Genomic DNA, 25,230 nt, shown 5'->3' with positions numbered 1-25,230 from the left:
ATGGAGCTTGCTGGATATTGTTGGTTGCCACAAAGCAAGTCCCACATACTTAACTGCAGCTGGCAGGTAAGAAACCCATTTCTATGCAAAAACATGGGTACCTTTCTGCAGAGGAAAATACAGCCCCAGTCTTGGGTTCTAACGCAACTTTTTTTTCTTTTTTTTTTTTTTAACCTGGAGGCAGGTGGAATGGAGCTTGCTGGATATTGTTGGTTGCCACAAAGCAAGTCCCACATACTTAACTGCAGCTGGCAGGTAAGAAACCCATTTCTATGCAAAAACATCTTGTTATTGCTAATAATTTTTATGCCAACTTCCAGCCCATTTATAAAGAGTATTTTTCAGAATCAGATGTTAACAAATTAATGAACAAAATAAAATGTACTAGTTGGTAATGATCAGTTTCCTTTGATGAATCCACCCTAGAGTTTATCACCAATCTGATGTAAAAATTAAACAGAACAAAAGAGTGCCTTTGGGAGGGGCATGAAATCAGCATTTAAAAGCAACAATTTCATCCATTTTGTACCTTCGCATTGAATACATTTATTTCAAAGGAGAGGCTGGAGTGTAGATGGTAAAAATGGGCTAAGAGGCTGCGGTGGACAAGATGGGCTTCCTGGTGTTTCGCAAGAGACTCTAGGTGGCCTGTGGGGAGCATGTCTTGGTCTCAGAGGGGTGAGTTTGTGCAGACACCAGCATGGCCCAAATCACGTCTAGATGGGGTGTGACTCTGCCAGGGACTCGAGGGCATATGCCAGATTTCGAATTTAAAAAGAGCAAAGAGCAGTTCCTTGTCTCTGTATTTCCATCTTGGATAAGCTTCTGAGCTCCATTTTCTGAAGCTCCTCTGCTAGTTGGGAAGGGGTTGGTATGAACTGGGCTCCTCTAAGGTGCTGCTCTCCAACCCCAGTTGGAAGAAATGACAGAAGGCATTCACTCCCCCTGAGAGGCCAGGGATTGCAATAGCCTTAAGAGAGTCTGTCAGAGTTCTGTGGCCCCAAATCCTTTTGTCTGGCAATCAGTCAAAGATGTGTGGTAGATGTTCAGTAAACGTTCGCTGCACAAATGTGTGTTCACTTATCAACAGCCTTTGTCGGTGCTGTTTCTACTACTTGGAGTATTCTTCCCCTTTCCTTGCTTCCCATTAGTCACTAAAGCCTCTTGGAATTTTGACAGAAACCATTTAAACATAAAACGAAGCCCATAAATCTTGAGGGAGAGGTATTCTCCTGAATGCCAGGAATGCAGTTCATCCCCCACCAGCCAGGTTCACCTCCTGACAGCGCCAGTCCTCAGACAGCGCCAGTTCCCATATTGCAAAAGGAGGGGAGAGTAACACATGTTGAATTCCGTGTGGCCACTGAAAAAGGCATCCGTGTCCTCTGAGGAAGGTCCTAAATAACCCTGTGCTGTGCATTTTCACTGACCTTTACACCCAAACAAAATAGATGAAGAACAGCTGCAGAGACAAGCAGGTCAGCTTGAGAGATTTGCTTGTTAAGCATTCAGCTGCCTCTGGGAAAGCTCCTCTGCGTTCCCAAGTGAGGTCTTTAAGTATAATGCCACTCCTCTTATGCAACCCCGGCTGAGACCCTCCCTGTTCAGGCACCTTTGGGCTGTGGTCTCACGGTCCCTCTTCTGTAGGAGGTGTTGAAGCTTTCTTCACATTGGAGGGGAAACAGAGCACACATAACTAAGTTACTGTCTCTGAGATGCTAGAACTCCCCCTCTACTCTCCAGGGGAGCCCTAGCAATTGTTTTAAACTCACTATGCAACTCAGTCCTTTCTGGGCCTTTGGGAGGTTACTTTCTGAACTGAGAGTCCCTGCCTGCATCCTCTGAGATTAGGGTGACCAAGTAGAGTTTCCTTCTTTCTCCCCAAATCCGTCTAAGCTTTCCAGGACTCTTACAGGAATGGTAGGGCAAGTTGCAATTTACCACTAAGACACTTCTGAATCCTTTCTATTAAACAGCATGAGTAAGTCCTCAAAGAAGGCAAAAGTATCTTTTCAAAAGAGATGGCAAACTGGTAGCTGCTAACATATGCTGAAAATATACACAGAAGAACAAGTAACGTGCTGTAAAGTGCCCTCCCCATTCCAAACTTTGAAGCAGCTTCAGTACCCCCATCTCAACCTGGGAAATGTATGACCAACACATTAGGACATGCCTGTGATTAGAAATCCCAACTCTGCCGTTTCCTGGCTGTGTGATCTTCAAGTTACTTGACCTCTGGGTCTCAGTTTGGTCATCTGCAAAATGGGCACAATAATTATACCACCTTGTATGGTTTCTGTGAAGGTTAAACAAGACAGGACAGGTGAAGGGCTTAGCACAGCGTCTGGAATGTGCAGTAGGAGCTCAGGGAATGTCAAACATTACCCCATTACTCAGATGTGGCTGGAGGAGAGAGAAATAAGCCTGATGGGGGCTAGAATCCTGAAAGATGGACTCTTGAGGAGTGCAGAGGGTATAAACTAGGGTTTGGGGCCAGCAGCAGATGACATTGTCCCTCAGAGTCAGGAGCCATGCTTTCAACTCTGACTGGCCTCCCTGGTGTGAATGGCTGCCTCAGCCTGGATGACCTTTAAAATGAACAAAGCCATAGGGCCAGAAGGTTTTGCTTTCTCTCTATGATTGACTCATATAATTACCACCACTTTCCCTGGGGGTTTGACTGGCCAGAGATGAGCCCAAGAGAAAAGGAAGGGCTGGATTCCAATAGGAACTTCTGCCCAACCCTAGGGAATTTGAAGTTTCTGGAAGACAGGGTAAGTATTCCAAAGGTTTTAAGCAGGAGGATGATCAGAATTATATTTCTGAAAAATCACAAGGGAAGAGGGTATATACTCCTCTACTGGTGTCTGTAGAGGGCCATAGAGACAGAAGGCAGAAGGTGCGAGAGACTTATTAGTCATTTGTGTAAGAGATGACCCTCCTAGACCAAGACAGGGCAACAGAGATGAAGAGGGAGAAATGATGAGAAGGAAAATAAGTGAAATTTGAATAGAATTGACTGAGTTTGGTGAACAGTTGGATGTAGATGAGGTCTGCACCATGGTGGTTAGCACCAGCTGTAGATGGGCCACCCAGGGAAAGAAAACTTACCATGAACACAGAAACAGCTTTGACATTAACTCGTCTGAGTGACAAATCAGATCCCAGCATGGATGTGTGCTACCCATCCTGGATGTGTGCTACCCATCCTGGAGATTCTTGGAGGCTGCACCTCCAAGAGCTGATGCTTTTGGAGAACTTCAAGAAGAATCCATAGGGAGATTCTGTGCAGTGCCAGAAGCTGGGGAGACTAGTGTTCTCAGAGGAGTGTTAGCCCTCCCTTCCTGCTTCCCAGGCCTTGTATATGGCTGCCCCACTCTCTCCTTCTTCCCCTCCCCTGCACATGGCACCATCATGTGGGAGGAAAGCCTGGAGTGCAGTAAAGTCTTTGCCCTTGAGAGAAATCTTTGCCTGTCCTGAATCCCCGGGGATTCCTTCAAGGGAGCAGGAGGCCTCCAGGGAGCATTGCTTTCTTGCCTCTGAGTCTCTGCAGAGCCCCAGTTGTCAGCAGGAGACAAGAGGGCAACATTCCCTGAGGCTTGGCGCTGCTATGGAGAAAGCACATTGGCTCCAGGAGCCTCCACTGTGGCAAAGGAGGAGGCAAGGGTGACAGTTGTGCCTGGTGAGATACATAGATGCTAAGAAAAGAGAGAAATACACCAGGCTGTGTTTTGTACAACCAAGTAAAGCAAGATGGGCAAAGTGACTCAGGCGTCCCTGAGAAATGGCTTGAGTCACAAGATTGACCATGGGCTCTTCTATATTTAAGGAGGCTGCTCATTTACTCAACATAAGCCTTGTGTACATGTCATGTCAAAACAGCATCTCTCCATTGCATTACTCTCTTCCCACAATGTTCTATCTCTGGAGTTTGATGTCAGAAGAGGCCTTTACCTAATTTCCAGGATCTTAGCTTTGTGAAACCAGGGCTTTTTCTGTGTTCTAGAATGTCACCAAACTCTCTAAGAAGAGTCTCAGTGTTAATGAAGCATCTGATTCCAGGGCAGGGAAGTGGGGCTGAACATTTTTCTACCAGTAGAGAATTCAGGACAGGTGCATTCATGTTGCCAACTCTCGTTCCCTTAGCTTCCAATCAAGACTTCAGTTTGGTGTTGTGATTAGTTATGCCCTAAAGCAGAGTTTCTCATCCTTGGCACTATTGGCATTTGGGGCCACATACTTCTTTGTTGTTTGGGGCTGTCCTGCATATTGTAGGATGTTAAGCAGTATCCCTGACATCTAGATGCCAGTAGCGGACCCCCTCCCCCAAATTATGACAACCAAAAATGTCTCCAGACATTGTCAAATGCCCGTAGGTGGACAAAATCATCCCCAGTGATGACCACTGGTTTGAAGGAAGGCCTGTAGTTAGAAGGGGTATCTGGTTCCTTATGCAGAGTCCAATTCTGCTCTGACATTTGTCCCATGAGAAAAGTGAGGAGGATATGAACATTTGATTCCAAGCACCAGTCCTAATAATGAATGGCCTCCTCGTCGTACCCATTGGGTGAACCAGGCTTCAAAGCCTATATCCACTTTCTGAGGGTAAGAGGAGGTGAATTTCAAATGGGTCATGGGTGCAGCATTAGAAAATATTGAATCAAAAGCACGAGTTTATTTTCTTTCCGAGCTTCATTCAGACCTACTGAAGTCTTGGGTTTGTACTGGCATCTTTTTTTTTTTTTGACCTTATTAACACATCTTTGCTAATTTCTTTTTTCCCTGCCCACTTTCTCTCTTGCGTTAGCATTTCTGTTGTGCATTATGCTATCATTCTAGTAGTTGGGTACCCTAGAAATTATAAAATACATCCTTAACTTATTGCAGTCTACTTCCAATTAGTACTTTTATTACAACCTGAACAATGCAAGACCCTTACAATTGAAATGTATTTATTCTGCTCCTGCCCTTTTGGTCCTGTGGTCATCTATTTTATACACACACACACACACACACACACACACACATTGTTGTTATTCTTTGCTTTCAACAGGGAACAATTTTTATATTTGCCCTTTTAGATGTGCTGCTTTTCCTCCTGCACTTCCTTTCCTTCCATCTGAGAGCCTTTCCTTCTGTGTAAAGAAGTTCCTTTAGTATGTCTTCTGATTAAACGCAGAGAGCAGCCCTCAGGCCAAGATCCTTTCTCAAATATTAATATCTGAATTTAGTCAAGGTGTTTTTGTTTTCATCGTGTTTATTGCAGTTCTCCAATATTTAAGAAAAAGCGATAGTGTTTTTTCTATTAAACTTTTCAAAGTAACCCATTGGGTTGGTTTAAAGAAAAATTTTAAGCAAGTAATTGTCTAGGTGGTACAGACAAAAACCTGAGAAGGTGTTACAGAGATTTTCAAAGTTTGGTGATAAGAGCTCATGATAGGTGCGATGCTGTGGAGAAAGGGAGGAAGAAGGCAGTTATTCTTTGACTGTGTGACTCTTGTCAAGGTATAACGGTTATTAGGACATGCATCAGGCTGAGCGTTCCAGTGCTGTGGCTATAGGCAAGTTGCGTCATTTCTGTCACTCCAAAACAGGGACAATCATCACAGGGTTAGAAGGAAAGCTTCAGCTATTTTTCTAGTTTCAGGTTATTTAAAAATATCTTAAATAATAACTGCCACTTAAGAGCGCAAGCACTGTGTGTCAGGCGATAAACTAAAAATCCCTGTACTAACTGGAGGTCAAGTTGTTCTTGTTATTAACTATTTCTCTGTCTTTCTTCAGTTATGAGATTTCTCTCACTTGTCACCTTTATTCATATACTCACTCAACAAATGGTTATTGGGCCTATTCTCTATCCTAGTCCTGGACTAGGTGCTGAGGATACAGTGGAGACCAAAAGCAGGACTGGAATCTTCTCTCCTGTACCTTGTGCTTAATGCAGAAGACAGGCATTAATCTAACAATCACAAAAATAAATGTATAATTGCAAATCAACTAAGGGCTAGGAAGAAAACCCAGATTCTACAAGGGCAGTAACAGTGGCCCCAGCACAGTCGGGGCTGCGGGTGGGGGATTTTCCTGAGGCCATTGACTGTGGATCTCCATTTGGCTGGGGCCAATACTGGTTGTTGTTTTTTTTTCTTTTCCTCTCTCTCTTTATAAATTTTTTGATCAGGATGAAGCCAAGAAAATAAAGGTCTAGAAGGAGTTGGGTGGAACATCCAGCCCAGAATATTCCTTTTTATAGATGTACCAGAATTCAAACATTCCCCCATGTGAGGCACTTTTAGGATGTCCTAGTTATCTTTGCTTACCTAGTCCCTGACAGTGTCTGGCATAGAGTTAGTATTCAGAAAATGTTGTTGAATAAATTAATTAATCCCCTTTCAGTTACTTAAGGAAACAGTAGTTGCCCAGGAGAACATTTACCTATTAAACGTGGGCACGAAGGGGATGATGAACATTAAGATATTTCATTTAAGGCAGCGGCTGCCGCAGCACCACATCACAAGCGCCGGTGCTGATACTGGTTTGAGCTCTGCCAGTAACTAGCCGTGCTTTCTGGGCCTCGAACTACAGGAGAAAAGGGAGAAATAGATAATGGCAACAACTTGACCTCCAGTTAGCACAGGGATTTTTAGCAGATTGCCTGATGCACAATGTGCACACTCTGTCTCTACCCTCACCTGGGGACCTCCCACCCATCCTTCAGATTCCTGCTTACTTCCTCAGAGCCCTTCTCTGACCCCTCCAACAAGTTACATAGTTGCACCTGTTACTTGTCTGCATCCCAGTGAGTACCCTAGACTTTTCCTTTTATATATCACAGCATTATGATTAAATAGTTATTTGGCTAATCGGTTTTTCAATATCTGACAGCTCTCAGTGAGCTGTAAGTTTCATGTCCATCACATACACTGCTGTATAACTTATGCCTGGTACTTAATAGGCTCTCAGTAACGCAAATTAATCAGAGAACTTCTCCTGGCCAGTTTTCTCTCTGTAAGGTAAAGATAATGATATTGAACTCACTAGCTTTGTTTTTCCCAAACCAGAGGCACACAAGTAGTTAGAAATGCATAAAGTACAGAGTCTGTAGGTAGTTTCACATGTTATTTCCTGTCTTTTTTTTTTTTTTGGCTTACCTGCCTGAAGGTGCCTGTTTCCTTGGCCTTTTTATTTTTTTAAAATTTAAATTTCTTGTCTGCAATTTTATGATCTCCTGCATTAACTCTTTCTCAGAGCTGCACATTCTTCTCTCTGCTTTCAGAAATCAATCACACAAGCTGGCTTCCAGCTTTCTGCTGAGGTTAGGGAGGACTTCTCCCCAGCCCGGTGGTCTCAAACAGACAGGTACATAATCATGAATAGTTTTACAATTTAAAGCGCAGGTAAGATGGCGCCAGACGGACTGGGGACACTCCCAAACTCACATTTGATGGGGGAAGGGTTAATACCTGCCCCCCTTAATGAACTCCTTTATCCCCACCAAAAAGACAGCAGAAATCTGTTTAATACACTTTTGGTGGGGGTGGGGGGAAGCCTGTGTTCTAGGTCAAAGAAGGAATGGTCAGGTGTCACTCTGCAGAGAATTTGAGAGCTGGACAGGGCCATGGAGCACATCAAATGCAATACCCCCATTTCACAGATAAAGAAACTGAGGCACAAGGAATACAGCTAGTTACTGGAAGAGCCCAAGCCAGTGTCAGAACCAGCACTTGTGGGCTGGGCACAGCAGCTCATCCCTGTAATTCCAGCACTTTGGGAGGCCAAGACAGGGAGATTGCTCAAGGCCAGGAGTTCAAGACCAGCCTGGGCAATATAGGGACACACTGTCTCTCTAAAAAAAAAAAAAAAAAAATGAGCCAAGCATGGTGGTGTGCCCCTCTAGTTTTAACTACTCAGGAGGTTGAGGGAGTATCACTTGAGCCCAGGAGTACAAGGTACAGTGAATTATGATCATGTCACTGCTTTCCAGCGTGGCCGACAGAGAGAGACTGTCTCTAAAAGTAAAACCAAACCAGCACTTGTGATGTGCTGCAGCAGCCACTGCCCTAAATGATACACCTTAATATCCATTATTCCCTTCATACCCACATTTAATAGATGAATGTTTTCCTAGGCAACTACTGTTTCCTTATGTAACTGAAAGGGGATTAATTAATTTATTCAACAACATTTTCTGAACACCAACTCTGTGCCAGACACTGTCAGGGACTAGGTAAGCAAAGATAACTAGGACATCCTAAAAGTGCCTCACATGGGGGAATGTTTGAATTCTGGTACATCTATAAAAAGGAATATTCTGGGCTGGATGTTCCGCCCAACTCCTTCTAGACCTTTATTTTCTTGGCTTCATTTTGATCAGAAAGATTAGAGAGAAAAAGAGGTTAAGACTTTCCAGAAAGGATAGCTTAAGTTACTTTGTTTTCTTTATTTCTGCTTCATTCCTGACAAGTCTGGACCCCAAAATGTCAGGTCTCTCCCTGGGCAAGGAATCTATTCTTGTGCAGAACAAATCTGTTCTTGCCCTTATGCTATGTGCCACACTCCAGGCAGCTGTACCTGCTTACCTCCTTCCACTCACCTTCCTTCTAGTAAGCAGGAGACACGGGGAGACAATGTCTCCCTATGTTACCCAAGCTGGTCTTGAATGCCTGTCCTCAAGCAATCCTCCCGCCTTGGCCACCCAAAGTGCTGGAATTACAGGGATGAGCTGCTGTGCCCAGCCCACAAGTGCTGGTTTTGACACTGGCTTGGGTTCTTCCAGTAACTAGCAGTAAGAGCTTTGGTTCCTGCGTGAAGAGAAGGAGCCAGCACAGTGAGAACTAAGGTGTCACCCCCAACCCTGAAACCACATTTGTCCCCCAGCTGTTCCCCTAGGAACCCTGGTCTCTGCTGACTCACCTTGCCCTCTGGCGTCTGCTCCTTCCTTGTTCTGTACATGCATTGCTCTGATTGCCGTCTGATCACCGATGTGTTCTTGGCTCATTCTGCTTGTGCTTTTGGCCTCTGTTAAGCATCCACATCGGTGCCGTCCAACAGAAATTTCTGGAATGAGAGAAATGCTCTATAATCTGTGCTGTCCAAACAGTAGACACTAGCCACATGACTTTTTAATCTTTTTGTTGTCCAAGGGGAAAAAAAAGGATGGCCAAAGAGAGGTTTTTGTTTATAAAAGGGCCTTTATAACTTTTAGGGAAGAGAAACCTAAAATATGGAAACTGTAATCACTCACTTTTATTCTCTTTCATCATCACTTGATTCTGTTAAAAGAAGCTTTTATAAGACCCACATGATTTAAACTGTCTTTTAAAACTATGTAGATAAACAAGAATTCCAAGATGTCAGCAGAATGAAAACTGTGCTTAAAATGCATGTTAGTATCGTGTGGGCCATCGGTAGTATTTTATCTGTTCTAGCACTGTTCACCATTGTTCTGGGGGCATTGCACCTCTTTTGTCCTAACTCCAAACACATGATAAGGGGCTGTGTGCCAGTCATGAGACTGACCCCTTGGTGGGGGAATGTGACTCAAGTAAGGCCAGTCAAATCCTTCCCTGAGAGATTTTTTTTTCAGCTGGAGTTGGAGACGGGCCCTGCACCTGGGGGATGGATCAGGAAGAATTTGAAGTTGGAGAGGGTGGTGGCCTTGTTTTCAGCCACCCAGAGAAAGCCTGTCTGCTTTGCAAAATAATGAGTCAAGAAGATACAGGCAAAGCAAAGAGAAGGAAGGCTCTGGTCTTGTTTCTCATCCGTAAAAGGACACATGAAAATGAACTCTGAATGGCTCAAGAGGATTAGGGAAAATAGGTCAATTGAGAGAATCCAAATGGTAAGTGACTCATTGAAAATACTCAGTGCAATAGAGATACCAACATGAGACTTTTTTTTCCCCCACTCATTGCTGTGCGCTGAGGTGTCTGCCTTTCTCAACCTTTACATTATCTTGACAGATTCTATAACTTTCTGGCCACTTCCAATGATTAAACACAGGCAGGTCCTGGTAAAAACACTAATCCTCTAAGTAATGTCATGGCTTATTCTTTGCTATTGCTGTCTAGACTTGTGGCTCAAAGGACTGGATGAAGGGAGAGCCTGAGTTTCCCTTTCCCTTCTTCTTCCTCCCTCTTCTGTCTCTAGTTTGCCTACACTGGGGAAGCAGAAAGAGATGAGAAGCAGGGGTCAACTTACATGACTCTCATGTGGTTCAGTGGCCTTGATTTCTCTCTGGTTTCACCTGGTGCTATCTGAAGCTTGAGGTCTTTTCTGATGTGGCTGTCTCTGTGTAGACGGTGGATGTGGTTTCCTTGGGGCTAGTGCTCAGTTTCATTCCATTTCCATTGCTGAAGACTCTTCAGGGGTGGCCCTTCTCTTATCAACCAGACCAGAAATTCAGGTCCCTGCTGTCCTTTCTGACGGAGCATCTCCTCTGTTGGTTTACAGAATGGTGGTTCCTGCTCCCTCTCCTAACCTTCACACTCCTGCTTCTGGGGTGGAGGTGCCCCTTCTTCTTTTCACTAGGCACTCTTCATCTGAGTCTCTTCTAAGCCTCCTACCCCAGGCAAGATGAGGCTGTTCACATGTGCTCCTCACTTTCAGGAAACATTTACACATTCTCCCAAGCATTCTCTAAACATGTTTCTCTCCACCTGTTGCCAGCATTAGAGAGCCTAGGAGAGCGATGAAGTCTTCTTGTTGACATCCCCAACCTTCACATGTTACTTTCCTGACCCTGTTCCCCATTGGAGTGAAGAGAAGAAAGCACCCCTCTCTCTCCATCCTTTATGGGGAGGCAAGAGATTTATTTTCTCCAGGGACCCTGTACTCCTTGTAAAGCCACGTAGCTCTCTCCACTAATTTCCACTTCCTTTTTTCTCCCAGTGCTTTCCTTTAAGTATTGTCCAGGGTTGGGGCTGGTGATTGATTATAGAGTGGTCATTTCTGCTGCCTCTTAATAAGCCCTGTCATCTTTTAAGAATGTGGGGATTATTAGCACTACTTCATCTTCATGTAAGGCCTGGTCAACATCCTGTTACAATGATTTGTAAAGTGTTTTGCCACCTCTATACCAAAAGGCATGAAGGAAGAGTTCATTAGTCAATGGTTCAGGTCATTTTTCCTGACGGGTTTGGGTGTCACACAGACTATGGCAGTCTACATAGTTATCTACAGGTGGGTAGGTGGAGAAGTCTGAAAAATGCCAAATAAGACGTTCACCCTCAGGGCACATACCTTACTTCAGGCCGGTGTGCAAATGTTATTGGAGAGAGACTCTGTAGGCTGGAAGAAGTACCCTCACCTGTGAAGTGCCACCAATGTGAAAACACAGGCTCAATTCACCAGCTTTCCCCTTTTATTCCCTGTGTGATCCATGGCAATCACTTTTGTGAACTCAACCTCTTTTTCCTCCTCTGCAAGATGGGACACTACTATTGACATTGCTGTGCGGATTAGAGCTGCTCCATGTAGAGTTTCAGAATGAGAGCCCAATAAACACTAAGTATTAGTCTTGTTTCTGTTCCTTTTCTTCATAGCAAAGACCATCTCCCTTTTCCCATTCACCTAGGAAAGAGCCCAGACTCTCTAACTGCTTTATTTCTTGAAATAATAGGCTGAGGACTCCCTTCCCTCCCTTTGTTCTCACCAGGGAGGAATGGGAGTTGGACTGAGGAGGGCAAAAGGTCCTGGAGCTGAAGTAGATACTACTGGTGTAGCTGACCAGGTCTCAGCAGTTCCTGTGGAGTCATGTCCTTGCTATCCTCTCACTCTCTTTGGGGAACTGCCCACACTCCACCTGACACCTACAGCTCTATGAAGTTCCGGTAAAGGCTACCATTTCTGATGCCCCACATCCTTGACCTGATGGGGCCAATCATAGTGCCTCCCTCCCTGGCAACAGTGACTGGTCTTGAAATGGGCAAATCAGGGCCTTTTCTGAGATATATCTAATTGGAGCTTTCTTTCTCGGATGACGAAGTTGAGAGAATACGTGTCCAGAGCTTCTGGGAAACATGATTTCAGCTTCAAGAAAGGAAATGAGGCCTCTTAGCAGAAAGCAAAGACATGAGAAGAGAAGGGATAATGAGCTGCTGTTGAGTCCCTCGTTCTAGGTGACCTTGCCTGCCTGTGATGTGATTCTTGTATGGTAAGCTTTGCCTCTTTTGCCTAAGCTAGCTTGAATTGAGTCTGTCACTTACAACTGGATGAGCCCTGACCAATACAGGGCCCTGCCTCTGAGAGGCCCCACTCTGCCTTCTGCCCCTTGAGATCCTGTGTTGATACAGGGCCATCACTGATAGGCTTGGCAATACCCCCTGGTTTGGCTGCTCTCTGAAGCTATTAAAATCACAGGTCAAGGGTGACTTTAAATTGGTAGTACTTCCAGAGTAAGCCTATTGGAATTGGCATATGAAGATTCTGTTTAAATGGGGCCCCGTGGATTGCCCCCAGTCACCTCCCAGATGCAAAGCAAGTCTCTGCAGACTTGGGGCATGGTCTTGCTCTGACTCCTGGTTTCTTGGGAAAGGAGAATGCGTTCCCATCTCTCTCCAAATGTTCCCGACCTTGCTGGAACTGCTCTTTGCCTTTATAGATTACACCTTAACCTCCGACCCCAAGGTAGTGTCTTTATGAGAAATTTTAACCATTGAAAGTCCACTTGGATTTCTGAATCCTGTTCTTTAGCTGGTTACTAAATCTAGTTTCAGTATGGACTTGCTCAGATCCTTTACCTTGACTCTGGCCTGAGCTCTGGGGCCTGAGCTTACTAGCACCATGTTACCTTGATATCAGCTTCCAGTTCCTGTCTGTATCCCCTGTGCCCTGTTGCTGCCCTATTTCCTGTCATTTCCAATGAAGTGCAAGAACCCCGGAATCACAAAGAACTGGGTTTGACCACTGACCCTATTACTTTCTAGCTTAGTGAATTTGGGCAGAAACTTCATCTTGCTGAACCTCAGGTTATTCCCTCATAAAATGGGGATAGTAAGACTACTTACCTCATGGGACCACTGATGCTGTAACCAAGGGAACTGTGCTTGCCAGCTCTTCCCTCCCTCCAATCATATGTTTGGAGTAGGAAGATATAATTTCCTAAAGGAAGGGCAGAGCGTGCTGGATAGACAAAACACTATTGTCCTTGCAACCCTAAACGTCCTTACTAATGTGAAGGCTCATGACATTTTTTCTGGAACAGGCTGTCGTCTGTTACCACCTTGAAACACAATCACTCAGGCCCACCTCTGAGTCAGTTCTGAGCAGCTGCTCCCTCTGCTCTAGGAAGAGACTGAACATTGGGGGTTTCTGGAGGACTGCAGGCTGTATTCATTCATGAAAGTTGTAATACATCCTTGTTTTTAGCACACAAAATCCACTCTGATCAGACTGTAAAATGTCCTCAACAACCAGAAACAATTCAATGCCCCTGAAAGAAAGGGCTACACGTTTTAGGGCTGTAACTCTCAAAAGAGTACTAGTTTCAGCCAAGAATGGCCACTGCCTTTAAGAATTCTGAAGCTATTTTCCAGCATCTGTGTTCATCTTAATCTGCAAGCAGAGGTGCTCTGTAGCGTATGTGTGCACTTCAAATGGACCCTTTCTGTGACTTGATCTCTATTTTGCCAAGTTTTATGTGGGGAATAATAAGGGCTTAAGTTTAAGGAATAATTTTTGAGCACCTACAACAGAACAGGTACTGAGTTTGGCACCAGGGACACAAAAAGGATCAGAAGACACAGTCCCTATATCTTTGCACATTTAATTATAGTATCATATGTAAGTGCAATGATAGAGAAGTGCATAGGATGAGAGACAGCTTAGCCAAATAAGGGACTTGTGGGTGAATCTTACAGTCAATGCATGATTAAGTCAGCCATGAGCTTGGCATGGGCTATGTGTTTCCTGCTATTTTCAGAACACACCCTCATGCTTTCAGCACAGGGCCTATGCACATATGATTCTTTTTGCCCAGATTTCTCTTCCCTTAAATATTCTTATGGATCACCCCTTCATTTTATCCAACATCTACATTCTAATGCAGTTTCATCAGAGAAGTCTTCCCCTGGCATCCTATGTAAAAGATTAAACCACTCATACTTAGTTATTATTCCATACCGGGCTCTATTTTTCTTCATTGTATTTTTTACCACTCACAACTTACACTGATTTGTTTTTATTTGTTATCTACACACACACAGACATACACACACAACTGTTAAAATAAAAAAAGCCGGGACTTAGTGTGTATATATATTTTTTACTTCTGTATCCTCAGTACCTGGAACAATGTTTGTCAAAGAGCAGATGTTCCATTAATACAAATTAGAAGACTGGGTGAATGTGCTAAAATACCTAGATGGCTTAGACTTGATCTCCATACTCATTGTGCTGTTTGTTTGGGAAGAAGAACAGTCAAACAAAGTGGAACAAAACATAGCTGCTGGTTTAATTGAAGTGTGAGTATAGTGTTAATAGAGCTTGGAGGAGGAAGCTATTAATTCTTCCTTGTGGGGAGGGAGTGTGGAAGGAGGTGACATCTCAGAGGAGGTTCAATTTCACATGGATCTTAAAAGATAAACAAGAGTCTGTCAAAGCAAAAAGGAAATGAAGAGTTGCAGCAGTTACTGTGGAGTTACTGCCCATATCTGTTGGGCTCACCATCCAGGACATTTCACAGCTGCCTACTGCATGCACATATGACTGTCAGCCTGAGGTTTGCTTTCTAAAGTGAGCTGGGCAGGCAGCAAGGGCTGAAGACGGAAAGTCCTGCGAGGAGCCCTCAGTCAATGGTGGGTAGGAGTTGGAGGATAAATGCCCTAATTTCTTTGCCCCTCAAGTGGAACAACTTAGAGGTGAATTCTGAGGTCTCCAAGGAGCTTGGGCCTTGCTCTCCCATAGTCATTACATGCTTGATAACACATTCTTTACTGACTTCCTCCTTTTCCCTTCCTTTCCACATCTTACCTCCCCACTTCCCTAGCAGTGTTTCCTGAGATCACCTCCCAAACAATTGCATCTGGAATCCTTGACTCATGTCTACTTTGGGGAGAAGCATCTAAGACAGTCATGGTCCAAAAAACAGCAGCAACATGAACAAAGACAGAGGGCTCGACTGTACCAGGCAAGTGAGGGGAGATGGAGAGATTGAACCAAGAGCTAAAACTATTGGCCAGCCTGCAGTCCATTGTGAGGTATGTCTATACATGGTGTTTAATAATAGCAAGATTATGCTGATGGCCATATGGAGGATCAGTCTGGAGCCACAGTTTCATCCTTCCACAGTTATAGTTTCTAGATGGTGATTTAATCTTTTAGTTTAGTTTTCTTTTTTTTTTTAAACATTCTGTATGCTGCCCTTTTATTCCAGTTTTATTCTCTTTGAGTCATTGGAAGAGAAATAGCACTCCTGCCATGGGAGCCAACCTCTCTCCATGTGGAGTAGGCCTTGGGACGTGCTACTGAGAACCCTGGGAGAGAGTGTACAACAGAGAAATGCCCCCTGGCAGCACATTATGGCTGTGGTGGGTGGGCATGACAGTGGGTGGTCTAAACAAAAGGAAGGAAGATATGTGCAGGAAATGGGGAAATAGATATAGGACTATTGTTCCTTTGGAGTTACACATTCAAGTCAAACATCATTGTCATTCAGTGAAATCTTCTTGACTAAGTGGCCAATTGTTCTGACAGATAATTAAACAGTATCCAAAGCATGAACAATCAATACAAGGGTTGCTTCTGAATGAAGATGACAAGAGTAGCAAGTGTTCTGAGATATAAATCCATTCTCGTGGGGGCTGTATATCTTGCAAAGAGAGGGATGCTGAGATCCTAATGGCTCACAATGTGCTTTCCCTAGATAAGTGACCGGTGGACCTTTTGTCTCATCCAGTAGGCTGAGAGGAAATTGAGCTGCCAAGCCATATGAAACTCCTGGTGGAGATTTGGAGGAAGATGAATGGTACTTAAGTAACAAGAGGACAATGAAATCAAACCATTAAAAGACAATTTCAAGATTAGTCAACTTCCCTCACGCTCTATTCACTGTGCTAAAGCCCCCAAAAGTCACTGGGTGCTTCCTTTGATCTTGCTTCAGTTGGTGTGTTGACTTTTTTAGCACATTCTGTTGGGCATAGAGGTGTTCCTTGCAAGTGCTTTCTAGGAGTAAATGGACATGGGGAGGCTCCATCCCCTTCTTCCTATTTTCTCTGCTGTTTTCCAGCCTTGGGGACAAAGCTGGGATTCTTGGGGCTAAAGTCATCAAGGTTGTCAGCAGATGTGCCTAGAAGAGATACGGTCTCAGCAAGCCTTCTTCTCTCTGATTTCTAAAAGGTTTGTTCATCTAATCTGAGGTCCCTGTCACTTTCTACTCCACCTCATCCCAAAGTTGAGGTCAGAATGGACTTGTGTGGGATTTTGGCCCATGTAGCAGTGTGCCTTTAAATCTGGTGCTGGCAGTGGTGGCAGTGATGGTGGGTGTCACCTAGGATGGCATAAATTTCTCCTTCTGTCCCCAAAGCCCACCTTTCCATTCTTTAGTTTTTAGTTTAAAATTTAATCATACAAATCATAGGAAAGTACATTCTTGTGAGAAGTTAAATCAAAACACATGTGATCAAGTTAAAGGCCTCTTTAACCAACAGTTCTTACCCACTGGCATCCCCAGAGGTAACACCTATTGCAGGGAAGATGTGTATTCCTCCAGTTCTTTTCCTACTCCTTAACATGCATGTTATGAATTGCTATCCTTAGAGAAAACATAAAGAATATGTGCTTAAATGTATTAAAGACATCCTGTTTTACATACTGTTCCACAACTTGTTTTTCCATTTGACGTGGTCATTCAGGTTGGTGGGACTGGACTCAGAGGCACTGGTCTGGTTGCACAGCGAGGAGGGTATGAGGAAGGCTGGAACTCTGCCCATCTCCACTAGATTAGCCTGGAGGAAGGGATGCCTTTCTGGAATTGGTTCACCCAGAGGGGATCACCTTATTTTAATTCATAGAAAGATATGTACTGTGGTGGCCCTGGATGGATCCTTTACACTCTGTTGCATTACATCATAGTATTCCATTTTGTGGGTATAGTGTATTTTACGTATCCATCCCCATGACTGGACACTTGAGTTGTTTTTAGTTTCTCGTGATCACAGGCAAAGCTGCAATGAATAGCCCTGTACACGTCTCTGTGTATAAGTGTGCAAACATTTCTCCTAAGAAGTAATGGGATTGCTGGGTCCTAGGGATGCACATTTTGAATTCTACCAGCTAAATTGCCGTCTGAGGGGCCTACCAATGCACAGTCCCACCAGTAGTGTACAAGAGTGCTCATTTCCATCATCCTTGCCAACTCTTGCTGCCAGACTAGACTTTTTTTTCTAATTGTCTTTTGTCTGAGTGTATTTGGGCTGCTATAACAAAATACCATAAACCAGGTGACTTACAAACAACAAAAAACTATTCTTCACAGTTCTGGAGCCTGGGAAGCCCAAGAACAAGGTGCTGGCAAATTTGGTGTCTAATGAGGGCCTGCTTGCTGGTTCATAGATGGTGGCTTTTTGTTGTGTTCTCACATGGTGGAAGAAGCTAGCTAGCTTTCTGGGGCCTCTTTCATAAAGGCACTGATCTTATTCCTGAAGGCTCTGTCCTTGTGAACTAACCACCTCCCAAAGGCCCCACTTCCTAATACCATTACCTTGGTCATTAGGTTTCAACATATAAATATTGGAAGGACACAAACATTCAGACCACAGTATCTTCCCCCTTCTTGATGTACCCCTGGTTGTCTCTATTGCTTTGGGGTTGTTTCCAACCTATTGTTTTATTTTGTTCCTGATTTCCTCATTATCTTGATCTCACCCTTGGTTCTCTGGGCACCCAAGCTTCCCATTTCTTGGTCCATCCACTCTGACAAAGATCATCTGCTCTCATTCTAGTCTGTATTCTAGGTGGCAAGTGGGCTAGAGAACAATACTGCTTCCAACTGGCTGTGTGACTGTGGGCCAGTCACTGGGAGGGGGCCTCAGTTTTCCCACTTGAACCATAAAGGAACTGGGTTACAGGAACTCCAGAATCCGAGTTCTCAAGTTCTGACTTGAGTAGGCCAAAAAATTTTATTTTAAAAAGACACTTGTCCTCATGGGCACTAACCACTGTTCTGGTCTGTTTGAAACATTCACTGTGAACACATACAGACATGAGTCATTTGAAGAGGTAATGGGTAGGTATGACTTTTATTGCTCCCATAAATTATGTCACCATTCATTTCTGTGTTTTCATGGGTGGGGTTCGGTGACATCAGAGAAAGGACCTCTTGGTCTGCCCAAGCTCTCAATCAGCTACTGAACATTTCTTGAATAAATCAGGCCCACTTCCAACTCTGCTTCCTTCCACCTCCTTCTTATCTTTGGGCCACATTTTCCTTATCCATTCAGGAAATATTTATTGAGCACCTACAACATCCCCTACTGCATGGCCACTTTTGGAGAAAGTGAGAGTGGCAGGTGGATTAAAAATATAGGGTGGTGGAAAGCGCTTTTATGAGCTACGAACTCTCATGGTTTCGTTCAGTGTTGTTTAATAGAACCTGTCTGTGATGATGGAAATGTTCTGTAAAATCTGTGCTGTCCAATATGGACAAACTGTAAGTGTTCATTGACCAGTTGCTGTGGAAAGTGTGGTTTCGGATCCCTGAATATAAGTAAGCAATACAGGGTTGAGGGCGCTTTGCAGCAGATGCCCTAGAAATCAGTTCTCACGATCCTCTCTTTGAAGCCTCAGTTTCTTAATCTGTAGAAAATGGTTTTGAGGATCAAAGCATGTAGTGTATAGATTTTAGTACAGGGCCTAGCTCATCATAGGTGTTCAATCAAGGAGAACTTCCTTTCCTTCTTGTAATGGCCTGGTTCTCAGGACTCCTGCCTGCTTAGGACAAGTAAAAGCTTCCATCGCAAGAGGCAGGACTTCAGGAGCAGAGCCTGTGCCTCTGGGAGGGGCAGGCTGAAGAGGCCACTTCCTCCCACAGAGGCTTCCAGTGCTTTAGACTCTGATTCACTCAGGTGAGTTGCACAACTTTATGGATGCCACAAATCACATCACTCTCATTCTGGGGATTTTTCAAGTGTGGGAATTTGCCTTCCCCACTACCGCCTACCTAGACAGGTGCTAGAACATAATAGGTGCTCAGTAAATAATGTGGGTGGATTAATCACCCAAAGTTAAGTGGAAGCCAACAGTCATGGGTTGTAGACTCTCCCAGCTCTGCCTCTCTAGGAAAAAGCAAGGACTCTGGGGTAGCAAGCTAGGGTTTGAGGTTCAGTTATGCTGTTACTTGGTTTTTTTATCTTGGCAAGTGCTGACTCTGCTTGGTTTCTTGGTTTTCTCCTCTGTCCAGTGGTAGAATTGTGTGACCTGACTATATATATATGTAGGCTGCTTTTTCTGGGCAGGTCCTGAGGCTGAGTACAGGCTTTAAATATACATTTCTTCTCAGATTGAGGTTTGTCCAGGCAGATCACTCATCCTGCTGCTCTGCCCATCCCCCCAACCCCCTTACACAGCGGGAACCTTGCAGTTGGTTTCCTGTGACTCCAGCTACAGGCGGGCGGGTTTTCTCCTTCCCTTCCCTGACCTCACCCAGCAAGCACTCCAGAGGCAGTCAAAGCAAACAGAACTTGAGCGACCTGGGCAGGAAATGTAGAACAAAGGAGGGCTTCTTTTATCAGCTGTTCCCTTCTGTTAGAAGATAAATTGTGAGCAATAACCTTAAAAAAAAAAAAAAAGGTAACAGAAGAAAAATAAGTTAGATAATACTTTGATGAAATGGAGGCATTTATTTATTTATTTACTTACTTATTTATTTATTTATTTATTTATCTGAGATGGAGTTTCGCTCTTGTTGCCCAGGCTGGAGTGCAATGGCACGATCTCAGCTCACTGCAAACTCCGCCTCCCAGGTTCAAGTGATTCTCCTGCCTCAGCCTCCCGAGTAGCTGGAATTACAGCCATGCACCACCAGGCCTGACTAATTTTGTATTTTTAGTAGAGATGGGATTTCTCCATGTTGGTCAGGCTGGTCTCGAACTCCCGACCTCAGGTGATCTGCCTGCCTCGGACTCCCAAAGTGTTGGGATTACAGGTGTGAGCCACCGCGCCCGGCCCATTTATTTTTTATTCAATGAGCATGTGAATAGTGTGTGCTGGGTACGTTGAGTTGTGACTGTTTAACGGTGTGTGAGACATGGAGCTTAACCTATAAGAATTCACAGTTTAGCAGAGGAAATTAGAAATAAGAACCCAGGCCAGGCATGGTGGCTCACACCTATAATCCCAGCGCTTTGGGAGAGGGAGGTGGGAGGATTACTTGAGGCTAGGAGTTCAAGACTAGCCTGGGCAACATGGCAAGATCCTGGCTCTAAAACAAAAAATAAAATAAATAAATAAATAAATAAATAAATAGAAATAAAACCCCAAACAAATTATGTTATACCTAGAGGTTAGATGACTTTGCCCTTTTCATTACTGTGTCTCTATTGTCTAGATTTATGCTGGCATGCGCTTCTTGTTTAATAATTATTTGTTGAGTGAATGAATGAGTGAATGGGTAGAATGTTTGGAAAGCCCATAGGAGTGGTCTCTAATCCAGTATTGAGGGGTCAGTTAAGGCTGCTTGGAAGACATGGCACAGAGACTGGATGACTTAAAGAAAGGGAAGAAGTGAAGAAGGAAGGAATGGGTGGGAGGTAGAGAAAAGCTGGGGTGGTGAGAAAATGTTTTCCAGGTCAAAGGAGCAGCACATGGGTGAGGATGAAGGCCTTGGTAGGTTCAGCCATATAAACTTACCAATAACTGACCATTTTAGCTAAGAAAAACAGCAGGTGCATATATTTCAACCAAATATTTAAAACGTCACTAAATAGACACAAGATCTTGGGAAGCCTTGTGAGCCATTCAGAAATTGAATGCTAACCTGAGGGAATGGAGAGGCAATGAAGTTTAACTTTTTTCTCCCTAAAAAACAAAAAACAAACAACAAAAAAAGCCACTAGTTTATTTTTATATAGCTATATAACTAGCAAATGTTATTATTTTTAAAATTCAGATTATAACAAGAGTATAAAGAAAAATGAGAACAACCACGTTTGCTGTCACCACTCAGATGACCATAGCTAACAATTTGGTGTGCTCTTCTCAGCCTTTTTTCCTCGAGTCTTATATATGAAGAGGAGAAGGCCGTGAAGCTGCCACTTAGAAACTGCTGTTTGGGAGTTGTTTCTGTTAAGCTGCTGTGTCTACCAGAGGAGGCTGCAGGTTACCATGGAAAAATTCGGTTTTGTCTTGTGAGCAGAGTGGGAGAAAGGTGAAGCAGGACTTTTTTAGGGATTAACTGTTGTGTCTCCTCATATGTACCCTCATGTGAGGTGGCTAAGGACAAAGTGGGCACAGGGAGAGTCAAGAAGCCTCCTAAGAGGCAGGACATTGAGACCTAACATATTCTCTAAAAACCAAAACCAAAACCATAAGCCCTGAAAATTTCAAAACTAGAGAATCGTTCAAAAGAGAAAATGATTCCTTACAGTTGCACCATGCGCAAAATTCCATTATTGATATTTTCGGTATAGTTGGTCCCAGTTCTTTTTCTCTTTGTGTTGTGTAAATCAGACTGGAGTAATGTTCAGCAAATACTCACTCTGCTCCCCCTACCTCTTTGATATTTATGTATGCATGTACACGTGCGTACACATGTACTCACAGAAAATAAGTAGTCATGTTTTGTGTCTCCTTTCCTTTTATCATATTATTTTTGAATTCCAGCTTGGACTTACCCTTAAGAAATGTTCCTGAAGGGATTTTTTATCCTGAAATATTTCTTGACAACTCTGATGATATGCTATTAACTCCAAGAGGTCTTTTATTCCCTAAAATTGGTGACTTGAAGTCACTTTTGGTACTCTTCAGAATTTGTGCCCCCTCCTTGTAGTATTATGTTTTTTAACCTATTTTACCCAGAGTAGGCAGAACTGGCATTTGTCAAGCAAGAAGTCAAGTCCTGCAGCTCTTAAAAATAAGAAGTGGGCCTCTGATGGGTCTTCTCTGCCCACTTTGTGGAACGTGAACGGATGGCAAGGATGTCTGCACAGTGCCCAGACGAGCTACTGGGAGTGGAGAGTGAACAGCTGAAACTGATCAAGTGGGTGCTTGTTGATCGGACAGCCCTCGCATCCCTCCTGGTCCATACTCACTACTACCCTCTCTTGCCTTACCCACCTTGCTATTCCAGTCTGACTGCTTCTCTCTGAAGTGGGGGACACCTCTGCCTTTCTGCCTGGTCTTCCCAACCTAGGCAAATGCTGGGTGGAGCTCAGGGTTGGCCATGGAGAGACAAAAATTATGGTGACTAGTGATACTTCATCAATGCCCTGGGCACTGAATCTATTCTAACTCCCCGCTGCCCACCCCCTCCCACCCCTCCTGACCCTACACACACACACACACACACCGCCTACATATTCTCTTGGAAACACACTTCATGTACTGGACACTATTCTAGCTCAAAATAGAGATGTCTTAAATCCCTGCCTTCTTTTAATCCTTTTCAGATTTTGGAGTTCTTAAAAAATGCCTTTAATGTTTACAATTCCGGAGAGGAATTCTTTTTTCAAACTTTTTTTTTTTTTTTTAATCTGCTCATCTCACCAATGGCAGTGACAAACAAAAGGATGGACCTGCCTTGCCTGACCTGGACCCCCTTTTCTCAGCAGCTTGCCCTCTAATGGCTTGTTTTATACTGCCAGTTCCCCTTTTCCCCGCACACCCTGAGAGCTGCAGGCAAGGCTGCCTCTGCAGGTCAAGGGCTCACCTGCCCAGCCACCCATATTCTAGAGAGTTCCCCTGCAGTCCCCCTAGTTGTTGTGTGTTCCTTTTTTTGTTGTCTTGAGACTTCACCTCTTCTTTTATATCTTCTTACATTCTTACATTATATCTTCTTACATTTTTTAACCAGAAAAAAATTACAGTTTCCCTTTGGTCTAGCAATTAGAGCCTGAGCCTTGACAATGACAATTCTTTATTGTTCTTTTCCCTACTATTTTCTATAATAAACTATCCAGGCTCATGATTAAAGACCTATTTTTCATCTGATAGAAGTAACCACCCCAAATAATAATAAAACAAAAACAACAATAATAGCATACATTTATTAAGTACTTACCAGATACCAAGCATTATTTTATGTGATTTATTTTACATGTATGATCACTTTTGACCTTAATAATGATTCCTGCTCTACAGATGAGAAAAGTTAGGTACAGAAAATTCAGGCCGGGCATCGTGGCTCATGCCTGTAATCCCAGCACTTTGGGAGGCTGAGGCGGCTGGATCACCTGAGGTCAGGAGTTCAACCAGTCTGGCTAACGTGGCGAAAACCTATCTCTACTAAAAATACAAAAATTAGCCCGGCGTGGTGGCACATGCCTGTAGTCCCAGCTATTTGGGAGGCTGAGGCAGGAAAGTAGCTTGAACCTGGGAGGCAGAGGTTGCAGTGAGCTGAGATGATGCCACTGCACTCCAGCCTGGGTGACAAAGCAAGACTCTGTCTCGAAATAATAATTTAATAATAATTTAAATAATTTATTGATATTCAAAACCAAACAGTAACTCACATTAGGAGCCACTGAGATGTACTATGTGTAGAAATATTAGCTGTGAATCTCTTTGACCCACTTCCCTGCTTAATTGGTCTTGGGCATTCAGATACCTCAACTGAAGCACTGTTTGTTTGAGGACATGGGTGATCTCAGATACCCTCCTGAAGACTCTGCATCAAGACTCTTTTTTTGGCTGCTGTTATCCACAAGTGGCTGCAATTGTTCTTCTAGGGTCTGAGAGAGAGGCTTTATCAGGATTCAGATATCTCTCCCATAGGCCAAAGCCACACTCACTGAGAAGCATCTCTGATTGTAGCCCCCACGATTGTGTTCTTAATGCTTTGGCCCAGCCGGTGGGAGAATCAGTGACATGCTCAGGGGCTGGGCTGAAGAGGGAGATCTACACATAGCAGCCAGAGGCTGGCCTCTGCTTTAAAGGCTGCCTCTATGAGACAGACATAGCCATCAAACTCAGGATACCTGGGGCAGCTTACAGGCCATGGGTCTAGGCATCAGTATCATGCTCCTGTTGACAGGTTTTGCCCCTTGAAATTTAGAATTTTTCAGATTTTAGAAAAGCAATGTGATGTGTAAGTTGCATATTATATAACACTCCCTGCAGAAACGAGGGCAATACCTCATGATCAAATACATTTATATGTCTGCAGTGAAATGTACAAATATTCAAATTAAGTGGGATAAACAAAGAGGTCAGGGTTTGCTATCACGTGAGTTTAGATACTAAACTTAGGAAAGCATTTTTAGTTTTCAGAGTTCTGTAGATAAGGGATAGTGAAACTCTCTAGAGAGCAATTTGACAATATTTATTAAGAATCTTATAATGCATGTACCCTTTCACTGAAAATCTTTACATGCAAAAATCTAGCAATAAGAATGTTCACCACAGCATCATTTTTGTTTGAAAACAAAAACAAAACCAAAAACAATCTAAATGTCTACCAGTAGGGGATTCTTTAAATAAATATAGTGCATCCATACAATAAAATTGGAAGTAGTCCTTGAAAACATAATGTTTGCTTATTGACTTGGAAAAATGTGCACGATATGTTATTTAGAAACAAATGTAAGCTATGAATACAATCGTATTTGCATAATGAAACCTGGAAGGGTACACTTCAACTAGGCTTATTTTCAGGAATTAGTCTTATAAGTGGCTTTTATTTATTTAATGCTAATGTGGATTTCTGCATTTTCCTTATATGAAGTTTGAAAAGTAATACTCGTCAAAAATTTCAAAGAATTCAGATCTATATAAGCTAAAACAAAGGGTGCTACCCCACTTCACTCTCTCAACTCCCTCCTTGGAGGCAACACACAGCAATTTAGTATATTTCTTTGCAGACCCTTTTCTATGTTTGTAAATGCAAACTTTAAAAGTAAGTTTTTGGCTGGGTGAGGTGGCTCACACCTGTAATCCCAACACTTTGGGAGGCTGAGGCAGGTGGATCACCTGAGGTTAGGAGTTTGAGACCAGCCTGGCCAACATGGTGAAACCTCATCTCTACTAAAAAAACAAAAATTAGCCAGGCGTGGTGGCGGGTGCCTGTAATCCCAGCTACTTGGG

The sequence above is a fragment of the Colobus angolensis genome, unplaced genomic scaffold, assembly GCF_000951035.1.
Source record: "Colobus angolensis palliatus isolate OR3802 unplaced genomic scaffold, Cang.pa_1.0 Scaffold311, whole genome shotgun sequence".
NCBI classification, from domain to species: Eukaryota; Metazoa; Chordata; class Mammalia; order Primates; family Cercopithecidae; genus Colobus; species Colobus angolensis.
The sequence above is the reverse complement of the archived record's forward strand: the minus strand, read 5'-3'. Positions refer to the sequence as shown.